The sequence below is a fragment of the Aquila chrysaetos genome, chromosome 5 (genome assembly GCF_900496995.4).
Source record: "Aquila chrysaetos chrysaetos chromosome 5, bAquChr1.4, whole genome shotgun sequence".
NCBI classification, from domain to species: Eukaryota; Metazoa; Chordata; class Aves; order Accipitriformes; family Accipitridae; genus Aquila; species Aquila chrysaetos.
The window spans coordinates 64,771,579-64,797,637 of record NC_044008.1 but is presented as its reverse complement, the minus strand read 5'-3'; the positions used below and the strand labels follow the sequence as shown (position 1 = coordinate 64,797,637).

The 26,059-nt window shown below is 43.5% G+C and overlaps 1 protein-coding gene across 2 annotated transcripts in view; it reads left to right on the top strand.

The window, feature by feature from the left end:
• STX8 (syntaxin 8) overlaps positions 1 to 26,059 on the top strand; it is a 111,503-nt gene that overhangs the window by 39,365 nt on the left and 46,079 nt on the right. The window contains exon 7 of one of the 2 annotated variants that reach the window (XR_005932422.1): positions 6,876 to 7,002. The exons of the other annotated variant lie outside the window; for it this stretch is intronic. The gene's annotated coding sequence lies outside the window, so the exon portion shown is untranslated. The remainder of the gene's footprint in view (positions 1 to 6,875; positions 7,003 to 26,059) is intronic. 2 annotated transcript variants of the gene reach the window in all.

Here is a 26,059-nt window from a genome sequence, read left to right as displayed (position 1 = left end):
GGGTGTTCACGTGGGAGGCTTCTGCTGAGCAGCTATTTCCCCATGTAAATCAAGTCATAGTTTGCTGAGGGTGGTACTTTGGTACCTACGAGAGTGGATAAAGCAGTTTTTCCACTTTCTGGCTAAGTGGCGGAAGATGTTGAGACTTTAACAAATAGCTCAAATATCCTGTAAACAGCTGAATGAAAAGAGTTAAGTAAGTATAGTATTAAAGGAGACTTCCGAAAGCCTGGAGAGGAGGGACTTTCTCCTGCTCATGTTTTACTGATTTGGTACCCAAGTGGCCCTGCATCAGCTGGTCCTCCTTGCTTCTCCAACAAGTCCGTCTGCTCTATAATTATTTTCATGTTTATTTTATCTGTCAATAACTTAAGTTTTCCCAGGATGGGGTAATGTAACAAAAGGGTACTATAGCAAACATAAAGTCAGTAAGTTGGTCTCTGTTGGTTTCCTTGAATGCTGCAGTTGGGCTGTGTGCAACAAACCGAAGGGTGTGCAGCCCTGGGGAAGTGTTCCCATTGATGCTGGAAATGTCTTTGAATTTAACTGTGTAGTCTGTGGGGAACTGAGAGCTGCTGAAAATTGTGTGAAAATAAACTTAATGGGTAGTTTACCATGTTGCAGAATAACGAACTTAGAGCGAAGGTACCTGGAAGGAGGGATGTGGTTCACATTTCCAGGCTGTGCGTTAATGTGGACAAAGACCACAGCCGCAAGACATCTTTTCCCACGACGTGGTCCCTGATCAGAGTCGAGAGATGCCTGCGGGACTTGAAAAGCTGTATACAGTTGTCTTTGTTGAAGACCTGCACAGGAGGAAAGGAGATGTGCGTACCTCGCTCTCCTGACCTGTGGAAAGGGAACAGCAGCGTTTGTATGTGAGCTTTTGCTAGCTGACTGTATCCCAGCGAGGATATTTGTTGTCGCAGGGAGTCTGGCTCATTTGAAGTGGTTACCCCTGCAAGAGAAGAACTCGCTGCTTCCTTGTACAAATTGATCTCCTGCTGGGAATAGAGTCGTTCCACCTCAGGCTCACAATAACATTGGCTCTTTTCCGCATTGTTTGACTGCTAGGGACATATTGATATGATCTCCTGCAAGGAGAGGCTTGGTTAAAATGAGGATTAAGAGGGAAACCGAGCAGATTGCAGGGTATTAACAACTTGGTTGCATTCCTGGGGCAGCAGGAAGAAAAAAAGAAGTCAGGCTGCTATGATTTCAGAAGAATGTTTGCTTTGTGATGCCGAAGCCTGCTCGGTGCTGCTGGAGAGACATGGTCCACAGCAAAGCGCTGGGCTGCAGGGATGGCATTTAAGGTATGAGGCATCTGTCAGGCTGTTGATTTCTGAACACCTGTAATTGTAATTAGCAGCAATAAAACAAGAAGTCATTGAACTGGATGAAAGGGGGAAAAAATTAGAGTGAATCTAATTGATAAAGTGGAGAGGTGAATGTGTGCGGCATGTCTTCTCCCTTAATATGAGGATCATTGTAAAAATACCAGAGTTAATTTTCAGTCTGTCTTGATGATCAAAGCCAGACAATATGGGATTTTCCTGTGGACTTACTGGGACTTCCTATAAAAGGACTGCGTAATGTTTGTTTATGAAAGTGCAAACCTACAGAATTACAAAGAGCAGGAGTTTACAAAGGAGCAGCAATTTTTGCTTTTCCCAGTGAGAGTGCGATCGAAGATACACGTACGATGTGACCTCAAAAATAACTTTAGTCACCGTGTACAGAAAGTAGGATGGTTTGTTGTACCACCTGTACTGCACTGTGTTCTCTTAGCTATTTTAATAGCTAATTAATCTTGATTTGCTTGGATTTAAGAGGTTTTTTTTTCTCTTTTGGCACATATGTGCAACCTATTATATCATAAATCCCACACATTTCAGCAAATGTCATCCTGATTGTTCCCTACAGCACAGCATACTACTAGTAAAACATTCAAGGTCAGGAACTTGGATTCTTTAACCACTGTATTTGAGGAAGTCAATTTATTGTTCTGTCGTAGCAGAAAAGGGTAATTTCTTTTGGACCTATATCATATTGGCAGCCAATCCGGAGAGGTCAAAATTGCCTTAACGCTGTAGGTTTTGTGGGTGCATTAATCTGCCTTAACAAATTAACTGTTGCACCCCACTGATGCCAGCACAGGGCATTTCTGAGTATTTAGTGTTTTTATGTTCCTCTAGAAGAGTGAATTATTTTTGTGCACTCAGTCTTTGACCTGTGTCTTGTATCCTAAGATCGATAAAAGTATTCCTTGTACTTTTTACCTCTGTCTGTTAAAGGGTTTAAAGCAGTTTGCCTGGGGCTGGAGGAAGTGACCTTCATATCAAATAATCCTGACTTGGCAAATTGGGGTTTTGGGTAGCTTTCTTGTGGCTATTTGTGCTGTGAAAGCTGAATAAAAATTTGCAACTTAAAGTCTTAAAAAGTGAATTAGGTATGTGTTGACTGGAAAGAGCCATTAGCGTGTCCTCAGTGTGGGATGTTTCTTGTTTTTCATTGCTGCTTAATGTATAGCTATTACACAGTGTCTGACCTTTTCCCTGGGTTGTTTTGGTGGGCCCATGAATGAGATGTCAGAGTGGCAATGTGAATTAAAACATCTTGCATAAGAGAATGACTTTCCTGCTCTTTTCCAAAGAGGAAAAAACTTAAAATAAAAGAAAAAAAAAAAAGAAAAAAAGAAGAGGGAGACTCCTCTCTTAATTTGCCATTTCTCTAATACTTTTATTACATGTTTCCTCTTGCTTTATTCTTAATATTTTAATTTTTTCAAGCATGTCTGTTCTAGTGGGTTTGTGTTGTGCCTGGAGCAGAGTGTCTGCATGGTCCTCGTATGTGTGGTCCTTCTCCATGTCGATGCCTCTGTCTGGCCCATGGGCAGGGAGGTGTGGAGGTGCTGTGACCGCTCCCGTAGCTTCTGAGCAGCATCATGGAAGAGTTGGCTTTTTTGTGAGGTACCTGTAAGCTACGTTGGGAGGAGCCTTAAAAAAGATGGGGACTTTAGCAGTAGATCCTGAAGTGAAAAGAAACCTCTGAAGTGGTTGAAGATAGGGCAATATTCGGTGCTGGTGTGCAAGAGGGCAAGCGATAGCTCTACCCAGCCTGGGGAGCTGCAGGGCTCAATGCAAACCTGCAGTGTCTCTGGCACACAGCCCTGTTTTGCAGAGTGCGGGAGAGGCTGATAAATCCCTTGAATCCTGAGTGGCTGGTAGAAGTGTAACCAATGGCCATTTCAGTCTTTAATTAAAAACAAACAAACAAACAAACCCCTTGTACTATGCAGATTGTCAGCATTTTTACATAGAAGAAATACTAATGAACCAGACCAGGAGATGGGCTTCTATTTGTTCAGAGTTTCAAGAACTTCAGTGATAATCATAGCTGGGGAAAAACCTAATGATATGATCTCTTGTGAACTTAGTATTGCTGAAAGTACAAGATTAATGGAACTTAAATGGCGCAAGCATAGGCAGAGCACTGGTTCTCTGCGGGGCCCTGGCAGGAGGTCTGCAACTGCTCTGGGAAATGTATTACATCATGGTTTTTATTAAAAGTGTGATAAGCACGCACAGTGTGCTGCAGAAATTTTGAAAGCTGACACAGATGCATCAGTCCTAAAAGTACGTGACCCAATATCAGCATCAATGTCCTTGGCCTCAGTAAGATTAGGAGTCAGAACGTAATCCAGGCAACAAAACCGATTTAATCTTGAGTGGATCTGTGCTGGGGTCAGAGGGTAAAGTGCCATCAAGTCCTTTCCTGGCCTGGACAACTGCTAAGTTCTGTTAGTGCCCTAAATTCATGGGGCTTGACTCCCACTTAGCGATGGGAGATCTGAGCCAAAGGGATATGTAATAGGTGTAGATGAATTGCAGGAGAAAGTGTACCAAGTATAGCAAAATACTCCATTTTTCAAAAACAAAACAAAAAAAGTCTTGTTAAGAGAGGAAAAAAAGATTTATCAGTTTGGAATGATAGGCTCAGTTTCACTCAGATGAACTCCAGAATTTAGGTGGTAAAAGTGGTTGGGGCTGTGTCCTCACAGCAGCTGAGCTGAGGTTTGGTGCATCTGGAGGCAGCAACGGAGGGACCCAAATGGGGGAGAAGCTGTGTCTGGTGGGACGGCACAGTGCAGCCAACCTGCAGTGAGCTGTGGTGCTCCTTTGGGTTTCTTGTGCTCTCGAGGCCTTTTAAACTGTTCTCCTATTTTTTTTTTGTCATTCTCTAGACACCCCCCTGGAAAAGCAAGGTGCTGTGCAGCATGTCTTGTTTGTGGTAGGTGGTTACCATAAAGACAAGTTGCAAAGTGAGCTCTGCTCTCTTCCTTTGAACCTTTCTTATGGGGAGCTCTAGAGGGTTGGAAGCTGCCTGCCTTTGATGCCATCTCAATGCCATGGAGTGCATCTCTGTGGCTTGCAGCTCCTTGCTGTCTTCCAACCGCTGTTCAGACCTCCCTCTTAGCTGCAACTCCCCTCTACCTAGTCTTTTATAGCTGGATACCAGTGCTTTACATTAGAAAACTGACAACTTTGAAAATTCCTTCTTGTTTTGCCTTGCAGATGGGCACCAGGGATGTGTCTTTGGAGGCAGGGGGGGTCCTCATCCCCCCAGAGGCAGCTCTGCAGGCCTTGGCTGGGGGCACAGACTGACTGCGCTGGCAGGCACTGCTGCCTTTCCCTGAACGAGCTGCAGCTGTAGAACTCGGCACCTTGGTCTTCCTTGTCCAGGGGCCAGCTGGTGGGTAACCACCCCCAATTGAAATCTGTTAGTGCTGGTCTGACAGCAGGGGCCAGTCTTGCAGCAAGGAGCTCTTGGGAAACTATTTATCGTTCTGCGGCTGGAGATCTAGTCCCTGTGCTGTCCGAGCTGCATGCTTTCCCTGGCATTCCTCTAACGCCATGTGGGACATGGCACTGAACCTCTGGACTCAGCCCTGCTAAGCTTCAGGGAAGTCACCAGCTCTGAAGGAAAGCATCAGTTTGATTTAGCTGTATTATGCTTGTGGGAGTTAGTGCTGTTGCCTGCTCTTCCCTGATTAATTAATCTAAATAACTAAGTCATTTCACCTGGCTGCTGCTTAGCTGTGCTGTATGGGTGGCAGAAGGGAGAGTAACTGGTAGGCTGGGATGCTGGAAATCAGTGCTTCTGGTCACGTAAGTCAGTCTTTTGCACTACAGGCACATGCAGACCAGACATCTCAAGTGAATCGCTCAGTGTTGCTGAGATGCTGTTTTAACACACTTTTTTTTGTGCTTGAGTGCATAAATGACAAAACGTACCAGGAAAAGAACTGCGCAGAACAAATTGCTGTGAATGCCAGCTCTTTAAAAGTGGGGTGTTCCCCTGCCTTCCCTTTGTGTGCCCTGGTTTGGATACATCCTGAAGGGACACTTCTCGTAAGCTTCTGGTCACTCTTGTTAACTTGCCTAGGGCTATAACTTTCTTTAACAGTTTGCATGTGACAAATATTAATTTATGGGAACGGTTACTCACTGTCCTAAAACTAAGAATGTCATAATTAAATTTGGGGATCTTTCCTTAGCTTTTGATGTATAGCAGAAGATAAAGGTGCATTGCTAGTGGTCTCCAAATAATACTGTATCATACCGTAGCCAAGCAAATACCATCCCTAAAGCACTGTGACTTCAAATGAGAGATTTTGTGCTTATTTCTGTGCCCCAGTGGAGAAGGGTTGCTCCAGAGAATGGAGGATTTGGGCTCAGGAATTGATCTATAAGGAGAGCTGCTGTTGGGGCAGCAACACTGCCTGCCCTGCCCCTTTCTCTGGGCAATGAAAATTGTCCCAGAAGTGGTGACCAGAAAATGAATTAGCTTCTGCTAGCATTATATTGTGATTATTGCCAAGGACTGGTGTTTTTTTTTCTTGTAGATCAGTCCTAGTTCGGAGAAGCAGTAGTGGGCTCAGTTCTTCTTGTCCCATGCTCCACGTGGCCTCCCTCGTTATCCCAGCTGGGACTCCAGCCTGCCTCCTTTGCTCCTGGGATGCTCTGTGCCTTTGTGGACACAGCTAAAACAGAGACAACGAGCACGAAGGGCAGCTTTCCTTTTAAATGAAATACTGTCCGCGGTGTGTTTTCTGCTGATGACATCCAAAGCGAGTACACAAAGATCTCTCCTATCCCTGTTTTCAATCAGGAAATGAGGCAGAGACCAGCTAAGGAATAAATACTAACTCAGATGAAACTTAATCTGTTTTTAAAAAACTTCCTCGCACCGAAATGGAGCTTTTTTTTTTTTTTTCTTTTTTTAACAGTCCTACCCTGAAAAGTCTCTCCTGGGGTGTGTCTCATCCTCACTTAACTATATTGAGCGTTTTTTTATTCCAAGTTTCTGGAAGCTCCATGGTTTTCCCTGTTACACATTTTTAATTCAAAACGCCCTAGTGAGCCTTTTCTTTTCCGAATCTCCAGAGTACTCCATGGGGAAAAATTTAAAAAATAACATGTAAGCTTTAAATAATTTACTATGAGAGTAATTGGGTTTATACAGCAGTTCATAAACCTTTAGCTGGTAAAAATCAAAGTACCCTAATCTGAAAAGCAGATGGGGGGTTTGTCAGGGTGAAGGCTTATAGAGTTTTCAAAGACAAATTGTTTAATTCCATCACTGGCTAGGAAAATAAATAGTTCTGCTGCTCGATTGAAAACAGAAACATCTTAGAAATGAGACTTTCTTAGCTTTCAAGCATTGTTCGTTCTACAACAAAGAAATCAAAAGAAACTTGGTGGAAAGATGTGATGGAGTTCTAGTTTATGAGAAATGAAAGGCGAAAGCTTCTAAACCACATTTTACTATTCTTACTGAATTTTCAAGTGCTTTTCCTCCCCTCCTTTCAGGGGCTGACACTCTGTACAAGGCATCTGTTTCGTGTGAATCAGCGATGCATATGATGTCTGTAGGTCATTTCCTTCTATCAAGAGAGGTGGCAAGACTAGCCATAGTCTCTGCCTAAATACTAGAGCGGTAAGTGTGAGACGCTACTCTAAAATCCCACTTTTCAATACAGCGAAACTGTTTGCAGCAGATTGAAAGCTGGGAGCCATGCCTTGCCTGTTTAATGAAGGCTGCATTTGTACCCCCATATTAATGCTACTCACAGGCCAATCAGTAGTATCTAGCCAGCACATCCCCTTGCAAGTGATGGTCTTGCTTTAGTTGGGCTAATGGACTGATGAGATCACCTCTAATTTGTGTATCAAGCTGGTTTGTATCACATTGTTCAAAAAAAGAAGGGGGGAAAAAACCCCGCACACAAAACAACAAAACCCTCTTTATTTTTTTTCGTGCTGGACTTCAAAAGCTTGCATTATAAACAGTGTGTTCTGCCCTGTGAAAGCGACGTTTTTTGCTCAGACCCATTACCTCAGCCAATAAACATCAGAAAATGAGTGCTCGTTTTGGTGTTTGGTTTTCATTTAGTCCAGAATTATGACAGGCCAGTACGAGTAGCGCTATCGATCCGTACAGGAGGAGATGCCTGGGAGATGGCTGGTGTACTGAGCTAACTCGGTTGCTGATTTGGGGCTTTAATCTGCTCTCTGCATCCACAGGTGCACACATCATTCTCCTCTGGCCAGGAGAAAGAAGAAAACTTGAAGCAAGAAGGATGCTTAGAGCATGGATGATATTTTTCTAATTGTTTAAACATCTGCAGCCCTAAACTTATAAGAATAAAGTTTCAAAGACCTTTGAGGGCATATATCTGGTTATTTGAGGCTGGATGGAGTGGAGGTGCCCAAGCTTGTGTTAGTGGGCTTGAAACACGGAAACTTGGTGCATCCAGTTTCATCAGCACTGCTTGGGGTGGATGCAGCTCTATGCGGGTGCGTGTGTGATGCTCCGGGTCCTAATTTGGTGGTGCACAGCGTATGTAGTGACAGTGACCCTTCTGATGTGATGCCGACGGTGATTTCAGCCAGTACTGTGAATTTCATCCTGCTGTAGTACTAACCTGGGACCAGGCAGGTTTGGTTTGGCTGTAGGAGCTTCTGCAGGATGAGCTCTAGGATAGTTACATGGTCTTGTGTTGCCTTCCTCTTCTGCAAGGAAGTTAAGTGCTAAATCCCACTGGGTTATGTGAGGTTATATGTGCTGTTCCTCCTAGCGTCTTAAAATTTCAGCTGCAATAGAGGGTGAGGAACTTGCTGGAAGTGAGAACAACCAACTTTAAAAGGCATTTAAAGTAGCTGAACTCCACACGCAATGGTGACAATGGCATCTGAGAAGCCAGACTGGACTTTTTATAAGTGTGCCCAGGACAATAAAAGAAAGAGAAATTTGTGTCCTTCTCCGAAGTTATTCTCAAAGAAGTCTTCTCTTGGACGCTGCTGAAGCGCCCTAATAAAAGCAGCATCTTCTGTCTGGCTTGAGCTGTGCTCTCTTTCTTTTCCATATTGCACATAATAACACTTTACAGCAGAGCAGTTCAGCAGACAGCCTGTTTTCTGTGCGTCTTCTCTTGTAAGTAGCATCTCCAGGACATTCAGAGTTTGGAAAATAGGAGCTAGTAGGAGAGGAAAGGGAAGCAGGTGAGCTGAAGGTTTTGCTCAGCTGAGATTTCAAAATGCATTGGGTATTACCTAGGAGGAATGTGTTTCAGGCCGGCTGTGTGTTCAGTTGCTGGTGGGAGAAGGATGTCAGGCTTTGACAGGTGGGTTTTCAGTGCTCTGTTTAAGCCTCCTTGAGAAGGAACTGATGCCTAGTGATCACAGCTTGAGGTAGAAAATCAAAATGTCTGAACCAATCTGGGCGGTCAAGTTTGAGGTCAGGGAACATGCCAGCTTGCCAGGCCATCCCTTTTCTTTCTGCCAGCATATTTGCTCTCCTCAACCCTCTCATCTGTGTTTTTTTCTGTGTTTCTATTGCTGTTTCCTATCCCTTTGTTGTCTGTCTGGTGGCATGTTATATATACCTACCAGCTGGTACCTGGTGGCTCACCTATGTAATACAGTAAGTGTTAGACCTTGGCGATGACAAGTTTTTAAGCTGGGTGCTGAATACCACCACAAAGGTAGTCATTCCTGGGATAAATGTCCTAGACTGCCTGAAGCTCCTGACCTGGAGGGCTTCCTCGAAGTTCCTTTGACTCTTGGTTGCAGTGGTGCAGTGCTCTATAGTGGATATAGGAACATAACCCCATGATGACATTTGCACTGTTTGGTCAAATTCTTGCCTGTTGTTTACTGTCCTTTGCCTGTTGTAATGCTTTTCACCCTGTTTCAAGCATTAACTTGAACTTTCAGATAGCTGCTTCTGGACTGTAGGCTGGAGCGGACTCTATTCTAGTGGCATATCTGGCTTTTATTCCATTTTGAGACCTGTGCCAGGAGTAAGCTACAGCTCTCCGGTGTCGTGAGCAGTGAATGGGGTATCCGCATGCTGGATGGCAGAGGTGTTGTGGTAACCAGTTTAATTATGCTGAGCACTTGATATTAAGTGATGAAGGAGAAATGTGTTACTCTAACGAAAATATCTGTCACAGAACATAGTGGTGTGTCTTGTTTCAGCATGACAAAAAACAGGTGAGCAAAAATAGTCAGCCACAGCTGGAATAGCTATTAACAAACATGCCTGGCTGCCAGAGTCCGCTCTCTGAGCCGTGAAACCTGATAAGACTCGATCCACAGCCCTAATAAAAGGAATTTCCATACACAATTACTTCAGCTGGGTTTTAATCTTATAATAGTGTCTTTTGTTGAAAGGTCTGAAGATAGAAGACACAGGGTAATCCTCCAGCACCTCCCAGAGAAGGGATGTACACAGCGTTGTCACGGCAGGATCACCTCCAGGGAAGGCAGGAGTCAGGTGCAGCCTGTGTTGTCTCTTCCCCCTGACCTCTCGCTTCTGATGCCCTTGGGAGCAATCGGACATGGATATGCATGTACGTTTAGCGTGGAGCTTACCAAGTCGGTGGACAGGAGGTGGAGGGTACAAGATGGGGGGCAGAGTGGGAAAAGTTGGTAGGTAATATCACAAAAATAGTAGAGGAAGCTGTTCTGGAAGCCCAGGATGCTGATAGCAGTGATGTGGGTAGATAATAACATGGTTCTACGCAATGTTTTTCCTTTAGGTATTAAAGTACAGGTATCGTAGTACTTGTATCATACTACTCGTCTTAGTTTGGGGCAAAACTTCTATGTGTTTTCTTGTTCATTCAGGAACCAGACAGGAAAGACTCAATGTGGTTCTAGTAACTGTATATGTTAGCAAGCTGGCTACGTAACAGTTACGGTCATTATAGGATAAGGGTATTTTTTGGCAGACTTCATGCGGCAGCAGAGCGTTGCGGTAACGCTGTTAATTCAACAGAAGAACTGTTTTGAATTGATCATGTAGAGTGTTTGTCCAGTTTTTGGAAAAAGTAAGAGGCCGTGGTGTTCAGCAGTGAAGGTGAAGAGATGAACTCATACCTGGTGTGGCATAGGTCAGTAGAGACACAGTCAGGGAACTAGAGCTGAAAGAATGAAAAAATCCTAAGACCCCAACACACAAAGCTCTGCATTGTATGTTTGGTAGGAAGAGAGATTTAATAAAGTACTTTAGTATAAAGTATAAAAAGTAATTGAGTTAGACTGCAGAGTGTTTTGTGAAGTGAGTGCTGACAGAAGAGTTAACCAACCAGACCATTGTTCCTTAGATGTCTTCTGTGGATCAGCCAGTCCTTTCTTCCAAGCTGGTCTAGAGCTGATTTAAACTTTAAGTTGTTTTTTTCCAAAACTGCTTTCCCTCTAAAGGAAAAAAAGAATTAATAGCAAAAATGGAATTCTTTTTAGCAGCTAACTTATAAATGTGAAAATCTGAATAAATAAATGGTGCAATGATCAAAAAATGTTACATTAACACTTTTTTATTACATTAGCTGAGACACTTCAGCAACATGCCGTTATCCTGAGGCACTGGGGAGATCACGATTTTTCTATTTTTCATTTTTACTGTTGTGCACCCTTTTGCTGCTGGTTCCACTTTGCATCAGCGTTGCTGGCATTTGGATTTCCATTGAAGTCTGGCTGGAAGAATTTAATTCTTTGGAACTCATCTGGTTGCTTTCTATCTTACTGCTTGTGTAATTCATACCTAGAAGAGAGCCATTAGAGGTGGCAGTCCAAGGGAACGAGGACTTTGGCTCTCTTGGAGTTAATGGGGACTGAGCATTCAGCTTTCACAAGGCACATTTGAAAACTGCAGTCTTCTCATCAAATTGGGGTGCTGGTTGTAGAAAACGATCTGCATAATTCAGCTACGTAACTGATGGGCTCTTATGTGACTGTTTCAGATTAAAGCCAGGTACAAAGATGCTGCTACAAGTCTGGGTTGGTTAAGTTAGGTTAGCTTGCTCTATCAGACAGCAGGATTCATTTTCAAAGTTGTCTTGAGGCCGCCTGCATTGTTTGGGCTTTTTATGTTGGCTTTCTTGCTGAACTGGGCTTGTAGTTAATGCTGAGTTGCGATTTCCATGACAAGTCCTCTTCTTGGAGATTTACAGCTCAGCTGCTTTAATTTGCCAGGCTAATGCTTTGGAATGCAGGTTGACAGTCCAGATGTGAAACCTTTCTCCTCGGAAAGAAAACAAAGGATTAAATGTGTTTTAAGAGCATTTGAAAAAATAATTTAAGATTGAGGCCCAGAACCGAACATCTGAAGTCTTGAAATACTGCTGTTAGCTGGTGGTGTGAAACTTCAAAATCCAAAGATTTGAAAGTGTGTCATCTTTGGCCAGGCTGCAGGTACCCTTCGGCTTTCAGTGCACCTGTTACTGCCTGTATCAAAAGCTTCATAAGATTTTACAAAATATCAAATAATCAAATTATGCATCTTCATGCAATTTGTGCAGGTTAAAGAATGGTTGGGGTATTGCTTCTGCTAAAAGATGTGTAGTGATGGGGGGACAACTGTGGGTGCTTACGTGGAAATGACAGTGTTTCCCCAATATTCGTAAGTAAAGACAGTAGCTCATGCTTTACAATTTGACAAACTGCCCCCCCCCCCCCCCCCATTTCATGAGGGGGCTTATAAATAGGATTATCCTTGTTTTCAGGGTGTGTGGAGGAAGGCCCAGGTGGTGTGGGTCTGCTGCAGCGGCTGTTCACCATCGTCCCCATTGCCGGGTGAAGGGTCTGACCAGAGTACGGGGATTCTCTAAAGCATGACTGAATTGGAAAAGGGTATAATAGTGGTGTTTAATGTCCAAAACATTTTTTTAGAGAGAAACATAATGGCCTCAGCCAAGCCATTGAATCTGATCCTTTGTGCTCATGAAGATTTGTACAATGCATCTATCAATTAATATCCGTTTGGGTTTCAGAATTATTTAGGTTGGAAATGATGCAGCAAGAGTTCATTGTCCTTTCAAAGAAAAGATGAAAACATCTATAACTTTCTCCCAGCCCATATGGAAAGAGCAGACATTAGGAGCCTGTACTACCAGATGTCTTAAAATTGAACTCCTAGCCTCACAAGTTAAAAAGGGCAGATCTTATAGGGCAGGTCTTTCTCAAGTTGCCTTGAGAAATATAATGGGGTAGAGATGGCAGAGCTTTGCATTGTGATTTATTGAAACTGGGGTTGTAAAGTAAAAAGCTTGTGGCTTTTTATTTGGCACTAATAATCTGATTGGTGTTCTCTTCTGATCAGATTTAGGAAGCCTCTGTATACCAGTGATTTTGCAAGTAGAAGAGGCACATTTTGTATATCCAATTGATATTTGTTGTTGTCAGAAAGATCTCTGTCTTTTTACCATGTTGTGGAACAACAGATTAGTACAAGTATGCCAAGAAAAGGGTTTAACAAATGACAAAAATGGGTTACATTTTTCCTAGTTAAAAATTAGGAAAAAAATAACCCTAAGCTAAAAGTGCCTTTTGTAGTATCAGTGTATTTTTTTTTTAAGTGGGATGTTGTAAGTTGAGTAATTGGAAATAATGACTTTGAGAATGCACACACAGAGCTAGGAGTTAATTTTTTGTCCTGTATGTATTCACATTCTTTCCATTTTTTTGTTTGTTTTGGTTTTGGGTTTTGGTTTTGGGTGGTTTTTTTTTGTTTTGTTTTGTTTTTTTAAACAAAGTAGTTTGGCTAGAGAAAATGTTTGAGGTGTGTACTCTTGCTGCTGCTGCAGTAAGGTAGTGTGCTGATTTGTTCCCATACATTTGAGAGCGATCAAACAGTCAGCTTCTGCAAACAGTTGCAGGAGAAGCACAATAAGCACTAGTAATCTCTTCAGTTTGATAAACTGTGTATTTGTGTAGCTTGATAAAGTGGAGGCTTAAGGTTTCCTTCCTGTGCTGGAGTTCGTCACACAGGAATTCAGAACTCGTGCATCGAGATCAAACCAGTATTTAGCCATGGTCTTCTGAAGTGTCTTACAGACATGTTGCTTAGTGGCACTAAACCCTCAGCTTTGTGCAGCTTTTGCCAATTAATCACTTTTGGTCCTTCCAACAAATGAACTGTAGAAAGGAGAAAATCATAGAGGAGTGGAGCAGCTGTATAAGGGCTCCCTCTGTATAAGAGCCTTTCCTTGCTCTGCAAAAATCCATGGGCACAGAGCCACGCTAAACAGTAAGTGTTCAGCCACATCTGCAGAAAATCCATGGGAGGGCATGTGGAAAGTTGGCACAACTTTTGGTGGAAGGAAGTGGGAAGAAAGAAAATCATTAGCTAAGGCTAACCAGGATTCATAGACTTGAGGTCGTCTTATCTGTGGAAGTTCTTCTTCCACTCTTTCTGTTGTTTTAACCGCTTCTCTGAGTAATCTGAACTTTTTCCATGACTGCAGACTTGGAATGGAATATTTCTGAGCCATCAACTCAAGTGATGTCTTTTTCTGCTTTTGGTCTGTTTCAGACTTCTGGGCAGACAACTGGGCAGGTAGGACGCAAATAATTCCAGCAATATCAGAGGAGGGCCTTCACTGCAGTGCATCTGATTCCTGGTATTTGCTCAGCTCTGAACATGTTGTTAGATGATGTATTCCTCTTGCTAATTTAGTCAATTTACCATTGATTCCAGTAGAGCTTGATGAAGTATGTCAGCTGGAGATCAGTCCCAGGTGCTGGGTTGACCTTAGCTTTATCAGCTGCTTTCAATACTGTAACCATGAAGCACTTGCAAGTTTTCTGGTTCCTCCCATGATTGGTAGACCAATTCTAAAGTGGCTTTCCTCCTCGTTTGTGATCCAAGAGGATAATGCCATGCAGCTGTCCACAGCATGATGCTCTTGTGGTGAATACTGTGATGCTCTCTTGGCTTATTACCAACCTGAATGTTTATTAAAATGGCAGTTGTGTTTTGCAGGCTTGACAACTCATTAATACATGGTTCTGCATTTTCCTCTTCTCTAAATACCTTGAGAAGAATTGAACAAGTCTCTTAATGCTCCAGTGAGACTGAGTTACTTTAGAAGAGGTTTGACTGCAGATGTATAGAATGGAGGAGACTGGCAGTACCTGTTGGCTGGTAGAAATAAGCTCTTAGCAGTTGGCAGAGGTGGTTGGTAATTTTGAGTGTGGTTTTGGTGAACTTTCCTGGAGTTCTTGTCAGCTCCTATGGGTATAAGGGATGGGCTGGTGAGGAAGACCTTTCCACCTGGCCTCATGACCCCTTCTGGTGTGTTCCAGTGTGCTGTCACTGATCTCCATCACTTTGGTATGGGCACGCTGAAGGGCATCTTCCTTAGGGCTATGCATTAAGATCATTCAAAAGATTGTGTGAACTCCTAGCCCCATCTGACGCCTTCCCATAATCAGGGGCCAGGACTTGACCAGTGGAATTTTTTTAAACTAAATTTTGCATCTGCTGCTGTGTGATGTTGGGGTGCTGCAGAGGTTATTGATGAGGAGCTCATGGTGTTTGAGCCGCTCCTTCAGAGACAGACTGTAGGGTTATATTGGCCTGTCTGGGGGAAGGGTGCTCATCAAATTTCTAAAGTGCCTTTTCATTTAAAAAAAAAAAAAAAAAAAAAGAAACAACAAACCCCATCTTCCTTTGAAGGGTAAGGGTTAATGGCAGGGGATGAGCTCTATACTGTGTCAGTCACCCTGAGAAACCCTCTGGCATGTGGCAGGTCACTGGTCTGTGTGTCTACCACCTGAGAGGGGCACTGCCTGTTCATTAAATGACTGAAACTGGAAGGAAAGGAACGCACCACTTAAACTTGAATCACTAAAGTCAGCATCACATCAGCACGTTGAGTTATATTCCCCTTTTGCTCCTCAAACTGCAGTCCATGTAATATATTTTTGGTCTCCAGCTATGCAAGAGCACTGCTGGTCATTTTTTCCAATCTTCCTTAATCTGCTTCGAAACTGAGAGCACTTAATCTCCAGTTGTTGAATTATTCTCAGTTGTAGGGACCGTGGCAGCAATGAAGTGTTTCACTAACTTTTAAGGTTTTTAATGTAAAAAATGTGGGACGCTGTCGTGGGTTGGAAATAGTGTTACAGTTAACACTTTGGGAATGGATCGGTCCTGCTTTTTGGATTGAGTTTTCTTTAATTTGAGTAGGAATGAGTTTATGCATCCTGCGCAGCCTGCTAGACATGTCAGGCATTTCAGTATTTCTTTCTTTGAAGGCACTTGCCACAGAGCAGGGTGATTCCGCTCAGCCTCGCTCCCAGCAAAGCCAAACAATTTGGTGATTTTTCTCGTGGGGACAAAATGACATTAGCCATTTATAATCATCGCTTTAAATCGCCTTAGAGCTGGAGCTGTCTCGTAGGCAGGTTTTGAGAAATGAGGTTTTTTTCTTTCAAAGGTGCTTGGGAAACTTCTGCCGGGACTCCCAAGTGACGGGGCCTTTGTCCGGGAGGAAGGAGCCGGCCTCGGAGGGTTATCCATCAGCGTGCTGCGGCATCTTTCACAGCCCCAGTTCATCAAAGAGACGTTCACAGCCCCGTCTCGCTGGCCGGCCCGGGGTCGGGCAGTCGTGATGTATTGTTGGGCTGACGGATGGCATGCAAGGCGAGGGTGGATTTATGGGGAGCACCTCTTGAGAGTAAACCCTTAGTAGGCAACGTGCTGGCTTTTACGAGAGTCCTCCCGTAGATGCATTAACTACAGTTACTCTCAGAGTTCAGAACATGGATGAGAATTGATTTTTATCTCATGGAAGAAAGGTGTATATCTGGGTTGAGGTGGCTGTGACCCAAGTAGATGAGATGCTGTCTCACTGTGGGTTTTTTTTTTTTGTTTGTTTGTTTGTTTTTTTTTTCAGCGGGACTAAGGCCTGGTTCTTTGGTACCCACAAGGATTACATTATATTACTGTGATGGGTCCACAGTTTAAGAAGTGTGGAAGTAGTAATTGTCAAGTAGATCTTAAAGTGACAACAGCTGCATGGAGTATAACTTAAGTGATTTTTTTTTTATTACTTATTTTTGAGAAATGGACCAGAAACCTAAACTAAAAACCAGGTTTTAGTGGTGTTTTATGGGGAATTGCTATACCTTCTACCCTTGTGTAATTATGGCAACTGATGCATATTTGTAATTAAAGCTATTGACATCTGTGGAAAAGTATTGCAATGGTGTACAAACTTGGGATAAATTAGAGTTACCAAAAGAATGTAGGGGTGAATATTATGAAGAATTTCTGAAGGCAGTATTTTAAAAATCCTGCTTAGATTTTGGATAAAGGGAAAACAAACAAATATAGAGACTGAATTAGCTTCTGTCCTTTCATTTTTTGCTATAAGTTTGTAGAAAACAAACATATCATAACAGGAAGAGTATTTTGATTGGCAGGGTTTTGTTATATGAATGTAAGTAGGCTTCCAGTCTCTTAGTGCTCCAGGCTTTCCTAGAGATGCAGAATTTATGATTATTTTATCTGTTAGCAGTATTTCCTTGCTTTCTCTCAAAGTGAGTCTGTAGAAAAATAGTTTAACGACATTGTCCCTATAACGTGAAGATTTTACTGGAAGTTTTGATAGTCTGGCCTAAAAATCTCTGGTTTTGTTGCTAGAGCACTCAGATTTTGGATTTGAATAAAAATAAGAGATGGCTACAAGTACAAGGAGCCAGCGCTTGCTGTGGGCTTGGTGTGCCACATACTGAACAGAGTGCACTGGGTGTATGGCAATGTTGACTTCAGTGAATGCTGTAAATCAGAGGCAACCTTTTATAATTCTTGCAAGAGGGTTTGTTGTTTTCTTTCTTTTTTTTTTTTTTTTTTATATATTAATGTGCATTTGATAACTAGGTAACTGTGCTGGTCTGCTTTAAACATGGTAAATAAAAGGAAAGGTCACTTGTTGGGAGTAAAGGGGAGGAACAAATGACCTGGCTTTACACTTGAATATTTCTGGTGAAGGAGACTATTATCTCCTTCCAGATAACTGGGGAAGGATACTCAAAATACCATATCATGTGAATATAGTTATTGCCTGCCTTATATCACTGGGAGTTCTCAACACATCTGGACTGAGAGTAGTTCCAGTAACATTAAAGCGTACTATTTTGGTTGGCACACTGACACTGTGGTATATGCCAATTAGTAATGGCTCTTGGAAACAGGCAGCTTTAAAACTCGCCCTGAACTATTCCCCAGAGAAATTATTCAATTAAGTACAGCTAAAATTAATGTCCATGGGTTTTGTTCGAATAAAACAAAATAAGCAGCTGGAAAAGGGAAAATTTCTCAGTATGTGCTTTTAAAATAACAACTCTAACTAATAACTGTGTTTGCTGGAATCGATACTGCTGTTTGTTTTCTCAGTGTTGCTCTTTAGCTGTGAATGATCTGATGAGGGCTACCACAGCGGATGGCCTGGGATGGTTCTTTGTCACCACCATGTATTTTCAAACCACCATCTGCCGCCTCCGGACCTGCTTTCGAGAGGATGAAGTGTTCTGTGTTGCTCGGGGGTATCAAAGTTTGACCCAAATATAATCTTGTATATTGTGGAATGGATGAGTGAGGCTGCTTGGCTGCAGTGTGAAGGGTGGTGTGTGGTGGAAACGGTGATCCTGGATGTGTCCTCTTAGTCCCTGGAGCAGATGGCAAGGTTTTCTGTAGCAGAACAAGTAGCTTTCTCTTCTTTCAGCAAGTGTTAGCCTTGAAGGTGCTGAAGGTTTGGTGAAGCAGTGGGAAAGGATTACGCTGGAGGCATGTGCTGGCCCTCGGCCTTCTGAGCTGGGCGCTCGGGCTGCTCTTCCCTTCCCAAAGGCCAGGCAGGAGTTGTAGGACTCTGGAGCATTTTGTTCTTTTCAGTCTGTGCATTTTCCACTGTTACCAGGAACTCAGGGAACCAGGAGCAATCCTGGTCCTGAAGGAGTTGTTCCCCTGCAAGGATTCCTCAGGGCGGAGAGCTGGCATGGCCTGGAGTCCACAGGGTATGTTGGGAGAAGGAGGACCTTCTGCTGCAATAGCTGATGCATCTAGTGCCTCAAGCTACTAACCTGAGCATGGAGGGCAGGCTGGAGCTGGTCACCGGCTGCGTGGGGGAGAAGAGCTGTCCTTTCCCGCCTGCTCTCCTGGACACAAACCAAGCCTGCCAGCTCCTGCCCTACTCTGCCTGGAGATCCTGCCGCCCAGCTGCCCTTCTCTTTGTCAGCAGAGCCACTGCTTGGCAGTGCGGACACAGGGAAGGGCAAGCGATGTCTTTGTGCCACCGGGACCCCAGCAGAGCTGCAGCACTTGCCTCCCTGTAGCACTGGGACTGTTACGTACACGTGGCACGTCATAAAACACGTTCTCAGCAGGAGGCCACAAGAGGTCTTCTCAACCTGATTTTCTCCAAGGACCATCAAGCCCCCATGAATTAAAGGAGCCAAAGAGTGAGACAGCAGAAACACAGAGGAACAAGTTGGTTTGCTCCCTCAGAGAAGTTAGTATTTTTGGTTTTTTTAATACTTACATGAAGTTCTGCCAAAGAAGAGATTAAATGTCATCAGTTAAATTTGGGAAGGTGGGAGGAGGAATCTTGGTCTTTGCTTGAAATGCAAAACTCGTCACAGCAGAAAGCGTTGGTATCCCGGCGTCCTGAGCGGCACAGAGCTTGGATCAGCATGAACACCAGTGGGATTTTGAGTATTACCTTGGAGTTGAACAGTGAGGAGAAGCCCATGACTGCACTAACAAATTGCTTGTGGCATGGAGAGCTGCACATATCAGAGAGCTTGCAAAAACCAGGCACGGCTAGCAGTGAAGGAGAGAAATTAAGATTCTTGGCTTTGTATTTTTCACTGCGTTTTTTTTCTTTTCACTCTGCCTTGACATTACAGCTGGCACATCGTACTAAGGTTCTTTAGGTTTCTGATGTACTTACATTAGTTGCAATCTTCATTTCATACCACTGGCATTTTGAACAATGCTTGCTTTCTTATTAACATGTAATTATGGGGTTTGGACATATAGAGGTTGGCATTCAATATATGATTCATTTCTTTGGTATCTAGCTCTTCTCCTGAGGCACCGGAGACCTGAAGGACGGAGAGAAAGCCTGCTTGGCTTCTCCACTAAATTCCAGCCTTATTGTAATTTTTTTGCGTAGCATAAAACATTATGGATTTTAGTTCTCTATATGTTTTTCTTAAGGCTGACTGCAGTCTTCCATGACTCACAGTGGGGTATACCGTGGAGATGCATTACTCATCGATAAATACTATCGAGTGATCTGTAAATTTAAATCCACGGAAAATCCAGACAATTCCAAGGAAATGTTTGGTCAGCAGCGCTGTTCTGCTAAACTGCGACCAAAGCCCAGTTTTGCTTCTCTCTGCCTGTGCTGTATTTCATGTGGCCGTTTTCACTTGGCTTTTGGGTTTCTTACTCTACAGACAGAATGAGGGTGACTCAAAGATGGAGTTGCCAAAACCAAGTGAGGCTTTTTACATGTTTTAAATAAAACAAAAAAAAATCGATTAGGGTAAAGTCATGTATGAAAGCAGAACTCTGGCTGTGCAAGAGCCTGTTCTACTTCATGGGAAGAGATGGCCGTCTTTCCTAGGGACTCCATGAGTTAAGGAGAATGATTAAAAAAAAAAAAATTCCATGCCTTTAGAAAGATGGTGCACCTGTGTGGGACACGGGTAGAAAAAGGGAGACATCGGATGGAAAGGCAACCAGATCGTTTTCCTGCTCTTGAGTGGTGAAAGAGTAGGAAAAAACCCACATGGTTTCCTGCAAAATAAAACATATTGTTCCTCAAAACGGCCTAGCTCTCTGGCTCTGCCACTGCATGGCTTTCACTCCTTTAATGGACTGCTTCACACTTCTCCATAACGAGTTGGCTTGCTTTCTCATGAGCTCCTTCATGGGAGAAACAGCGAGGAGGACTCCGGTGTTTGGTGGCTTGGTTCATGGTGCCCTGGTGATGACAGCAACAGCATCCATAGCTGTTGCATAGGATCATCTCCTCCATGTCTGTGTGCTGCAATTCATATTGTGACTTGTAATCTCGTAAGTTACACCTTTCTTGATTAAAACATGCAGTGTTGATGCACACGCCATAACTCTGGCATAGCTTGCTGCTGTTTAGTCCCTGCAGAGAAAGATGCAATATTAATTTTGTGTCTTTAGTATGATCTCATGACCTAGCAGTTGACTTGCTCCTCTGTCTTCAGTGTTGCTGGAGCAGAGCGGGGCTGGCCAGGCACTGATGGGGTCTTGGCACTGGGGTTGGAAAGGGAGGAAAGGTGGAGTGGCTGAATGGGCTGGAGAAGGGGCTTTTGTGCTCTGGAGACATCTGGGCTTCTTGTTTTGTTGTCAAAACTGAGAATTTCATTTGCAAGCTGAAAGCTGGTTATTTGCTTCAAGCTGATCAGGGATGTGTTTCAGCATAAAGGGCACCATCAAGGAGGTAAAACACTGAAGGTCCAGGTGTGCAGAGCGCTCTGGGATGTACTGTTTTTATCATCTGTCAAATGGTTTTCCAGTGGAAACTGTTCCCTTGGAAAACTTCTGACCAGCTGTAGAAAGACTTGATGGCTGAGTTGACACAGAAGATGGGGCTGCCAGAGAAGTCCAATTTCAAACCCATAGGAAGCATTGTTAGAAATGTCAACAGAGAAGTTGGGAATATGGGAAAGGCAGATGGTGGTCGTGATGGAGGACCTGTGGTCTCTGTGTTGTGCTGCTCAACAGGACTGCGGGCAAATCCAGTGCCTGAAGCTTGCAGCCTTTTTGAGGAGGAATAAAGGAAAAAAGCAAAAGGATCCGTTTGGACACAGCAGACTGCTCCAGCACCTGGCTTGAGTTCAGCTCAGGGTTTGCTTTCCCATCCTGCGCGAGCCCTTAGCGCAAGAGACCAGCTGTAGCATGATGTATGGCAGTTTCCCGGAGAGATGACTTACGGCTCTAACGGGTGGGATTCCCATCTCATGGGACACTCTGAAATTATCCATGCTGTGGCTGGAGAGAAGCAGAACCAGGTTTTTACAGAAAGCACCAGTGTTTTTAGGAAATAAAACAATGTTTTTGATTTTCATGGCAGCGGCAAAGTCTTCGAAGGAAAAAGGGTATGAAGAGTGAACTTTTTTTCTGAGAAATTCCTAGGATTACATATAATTTCTTCTGCTCAATTTTTTTATCATCTGTCTTCTATTCATGTCCTTTGCATAAATCTTTATTTTTCTAGCTATTAGCAGATGTGATTTTAAAGATGTATATAAATACACCCTTACCGCTGCTGTCAGGTTGTTGTTCCACTGCGATTTCAGGAAAGGTTTTTACGTTCTGGTAGTCACTTTTAGCACAGTCCTTCTGAACGCACACACGTGGAAAGGGATGGACCCCAGAAATCTGTAGCAGCAAAATGTGATGCTAGTGTGACTTACAATGCAACCATTTAATTTAGAGTTATTCTAAAGATCATCTTTCTCAACCTTTAAGGTATCATTTGAGATTGCGAAGCCAAGCATGATAGAGCCAAGTGAAAAGTGCTCGTGATCCAGGGTTCAGACCAGTTGCTTCACTTTTCATTTTCCATTTCCCATTTCAACAAAAATTTGAAAAGGAATATTTAACACTTACATTCTCGCATCTCTGTAAGTCTTCTGTTGATCTGGGTCAATCAATGGATTCTTGATCTTTTAAAAGTTGACCGTAGGCATTAATAGTGCTTCAGCTTGCTGTGACCAGTGAAGCAATTCAATGAGCAATTTTTTTTAAGCGCTTTATGTTCAGCTGCAGCTTAGAAGTTTTAATTTTCTGGCTGTGATAGCTGATGCAGTGACAAGTTCAGATCTGATTAAATGATTTTTGTATTTGTTTATATGGCCAAAAATATGTTTTAAGTTTAATGCAAAGTATTAAAACCAAAATCAGTTTGGTGTTTGTTTTTTTAAAAAATAAACAGAAGGAACTTTTCCTCACTTTGCTCACACTTTCTCCAGTAAACACCCCTCTCCTCCCCAGGAGGCAGAAATAATGTTGGAACTGGAGAGGCTGACTGACTGTACATCTGCTGTTTCTAGCCTCTCCCGCCTCTTCCACAGGGATGCTTCTTCCAACTCTTCCAACCTGGACCCGCGCTCAGCCTGGCTGCTCTGCATTGCTCCAAAACACGTTGCCTAAGATCAAAAACTGCTGCTGTGGGCTTGTTAACAAAAAAAAGTCAAATATTTTGGAATGTATCAACCTACATTTTCTCCTGTCATCTGCTTGCTTTGCTGTTTCCTCATTGCGCGTTTTCTTTGCTTGTAAATCCCCTGCGTGCAATTCATCCCAATGCCCTGAAGGGCTGCCCGTGCCCTCTCCGTTGCTGGTCCCATAGCTGGAGGAGCAAGGGCAGGACTGAAGATGGGCTTGTGTCCACAAAATTAAGACCTGCCATGACTTTTGTCCTGGTTTAAGGTGTATATATATTGATCTGAAATCTGTAAAGCCCACCATTATTTTTGCTGTCTGATATATACCAGGCTTCTGAAGAAATCCTGCCCTTTTGAGGGCTCCAGCCCAAATGTTACAGCTTTGATCACCAGGAAAAGCATCAAGATTTGTAGAGATGGGTTTGTGTTTCACTGCTGCAGCCTTGCAGGGACAAGGTGAGGAGAATTGGTAATGCCCGCGCACCTGCCTCTGCCTTCTTATAGAAACCTGCCACTTTTGTGCTGGCGTGTTTGGCTGCCTTGGCTGCTGGTGAGCTCAAAAGCCAATGTACCTCCCTGGCTGATGGCTGCGACCCTAGCAAAGGGACACACGTGCAGGGACGAGCAGGGCTGCGACACCGGTTTTCAAGCAGAAGTCCCTGCTGATACAGGAGGTCCTGTCCGAGCTCATCTCCAACAGATGAGCAGCCTTCAAACTTCTCCCACTTCAGCTGGGCGTAAATTACTCAGATTTTGATACTAGGGTTGTGCAGTAGGTTTTATCTTCTGCCTCAAGATATTCCTTCACTGAAAGAAGACCTTGGCTAAATTTGCGTTACCGGTTTAAAAGTGGTTTGCAGTGCAGTGTTACAGAAACGTCCTTTGTAAGGTCACTGGCAGCCCTTCAGCAGCCTGCTTTTCCCCATCTGCTCCCTCCCAAGGGGGGAACCTCGCTCCTTCCCCTTTTTCAGGTTTCTCTCTGTTTTTTTAAACTTACTCCTTGGCTAGTCAGGTAGATGGGAGGTGATAGAAAATTTTTCACCGTGAATGTAATAGCCAGCTTGAAGGGCAAAGGGGGTTGCAGGTGGGTCATCTGTCAGAAGATGTGGTCCTTGGGAGCCTACTGAGAGCTAATGTAGGATTGTCAGTGCTCTAAAGGCTTTCTTAGCCGTGGAGTTAGTTTTCTCTGGTAGCAGCTCTGCCTACCTTAGAAATTAATTACTAGTTTTCAGTTCTGCCTTATACAGCATGTATTTCTGTTGTGTTTCCTTTGCATTAGAGTGGGGGAGAAATTCTTTAATGTACTTGAAGGTTGAGAGCTGCTCTGAACCTGAGTGTCACCACGACAGCGTGCTGGTGGGGGTAGAGGGGTGGATGTTTCTCTGCAGGGTGTTGGTGGTTGCAGGCGCACTGTGGTCTGGGGAACCTGCTGGGCTGGAATCCTGATTCAACTGGTGATGGGGTAAGAACCTCCCTGTGCTTTCTCCCCACGCCAACTCCAGCACAGCTGCGGAGGGGAAGACCCTGCTCAGACCTCCTGGTTGTGCCATGAGCACCCCAACATTTCTGGTCTTAACTGCACGTTACAACAAAGGACTGGTTGCTTTTTGAGCTTTGGGCTATGTGCTCGGTGAAGTGGCCTGCTCCCCTGAAACCTGGCCGTATCAAGAGACATATAGATATGGAGAAACGCTTCTCCTAAGCTGTACAGTCCAGTTCTCTGGTTCAGAAATAGCTCTTGCTGGTTGGTCTGAGAGGGGAATGGCTTGTGCAGGGGGATGGGAAAGCAGAGGCTCTAGACATAATCCCAATTGCAATGCCTTGGGCTTTGAAATGATGACAGAAAATTTTCCTGCTTGCATTTGTTCTCATTTAGCTACAGCTTGTTCACCAGGATGTTTTTCAAGGAGGGTCTGGTCAGTGTTGGCAAAGGAAGGTCTCTTATTTCCCAAGCATGCTTATCACTTTGTCCTTGACAACGATGGGAACTTTCGGCACTTTTTTCATTTAGAGGCAAACATGAGAAAGCCTGCCTTTGCAGGCAGCATTGTGCTGGTTTTCCTGTACGCTGAATCACACAAGACAGATAAAGTTTCCCCAAAATGTTGTTGGCTTTGCAGATGTTAGACCTGGGAAAGTTGGGTGGGAGGGGGAGGAGAATTAATATCTGAACTACGAACTGAACAAATCTTGAAGTTCAAATAAAGAGCCTGCCATCACTTGGGAAAATGTGTTTTGGTGTAGGATGAACAGTAAAATCTTGAGTATTATAAACAACTTCACAAATACAGAGAGTTTGTGTCTGGAATAGAGCAGTATTGGTGGGGTGATGCTCCTTAACCACAGGAGTGGTGAATGGTTTAGATATATAGGATAAAATGGAGGCTGCACAGACAGAGAAGCAGTTCATGTTTGCCCTCTGCCCTCCCTTCATGTGAATACTTGGATGGTTTAGGCTGCAGGACATGAATCAGGAGCTCATGTTTTAAGAAAGATGTATATTTTCAAAGTACAAGATTTTTGAGATGCTGATATCATTTTACATAGGGATTTGCTGGAGATGGTAGAGTGCTTGTGGGGCAGACTTAAAAAGCATGCATTAGAAGGATGATGCTTAAATCTCCCAGCTCTCCGGGAGAGTAAAACCTCCGTGCTATATATGCCTTTGAAAATTTCCTTTGTGTCTTCAGAACTTTGATTATTTTATATTTGTTTTCTGTATCTGTATGTATAATCAGACTGGTTTTATCTCTGTATCTAGAGCAATGCTTGTTACTTGGTAAGATTTGAGGACATAGGCACCCTGCATAGTTTACATCTTTTGCTGCGGGAAGGTGAATTTTAGAGGAAACTGTTCCCTTTCAAGCACTGGTATAAAAGTGATGGCCAGCAGAGGTGTACAGGTGTTCTTGAGAAGCTGCAAGAACTAATGTCACATATTGGCACCACCTTGCAAGCTCAAGGTTTTATTCTAGTGTCACAGGGAATTTTTGGAAGTACAAGGAATGCTCTCTTTAGTGTCATCCCCTTGTTTCTAGTAGAGATACTTGGGAAATCTCTTGTTTGAAGGAATACAGGGTTATGATGCATAAAAATGAACAGTATATTAGTATATCTTGCTAACTGAACACTGTGTGCTCTAACTTCTGCTTTTGCTTACAGTCCATTAAACCTGGATGTTTCAGAAGCGCTGCAGTGCAGAGATGCAGTGCTAGGATCTGCCAGAGTACAAATGAGTTGAGAGCACAGCAGCCGCCAGCTGGCACGGCTCTGTCCCCGACCTGATCTCAAAAGGCAGGCTAGATTTATTAAGACAGTGATCAATAGTGGGGAAAGTGCTAGAAGTGTAACCAGAGCAAGATGCTTTGCAATAGCATTCAGGTTTTGGCTGGTGTCCTCCTCCTGGTTTATCATGCACAAAAAAAGCCATTCCTACCTGCAGAGTAGAAAGCCACTCAAACGCGATGTATTCATACACCCAGCAAGAAGCACTG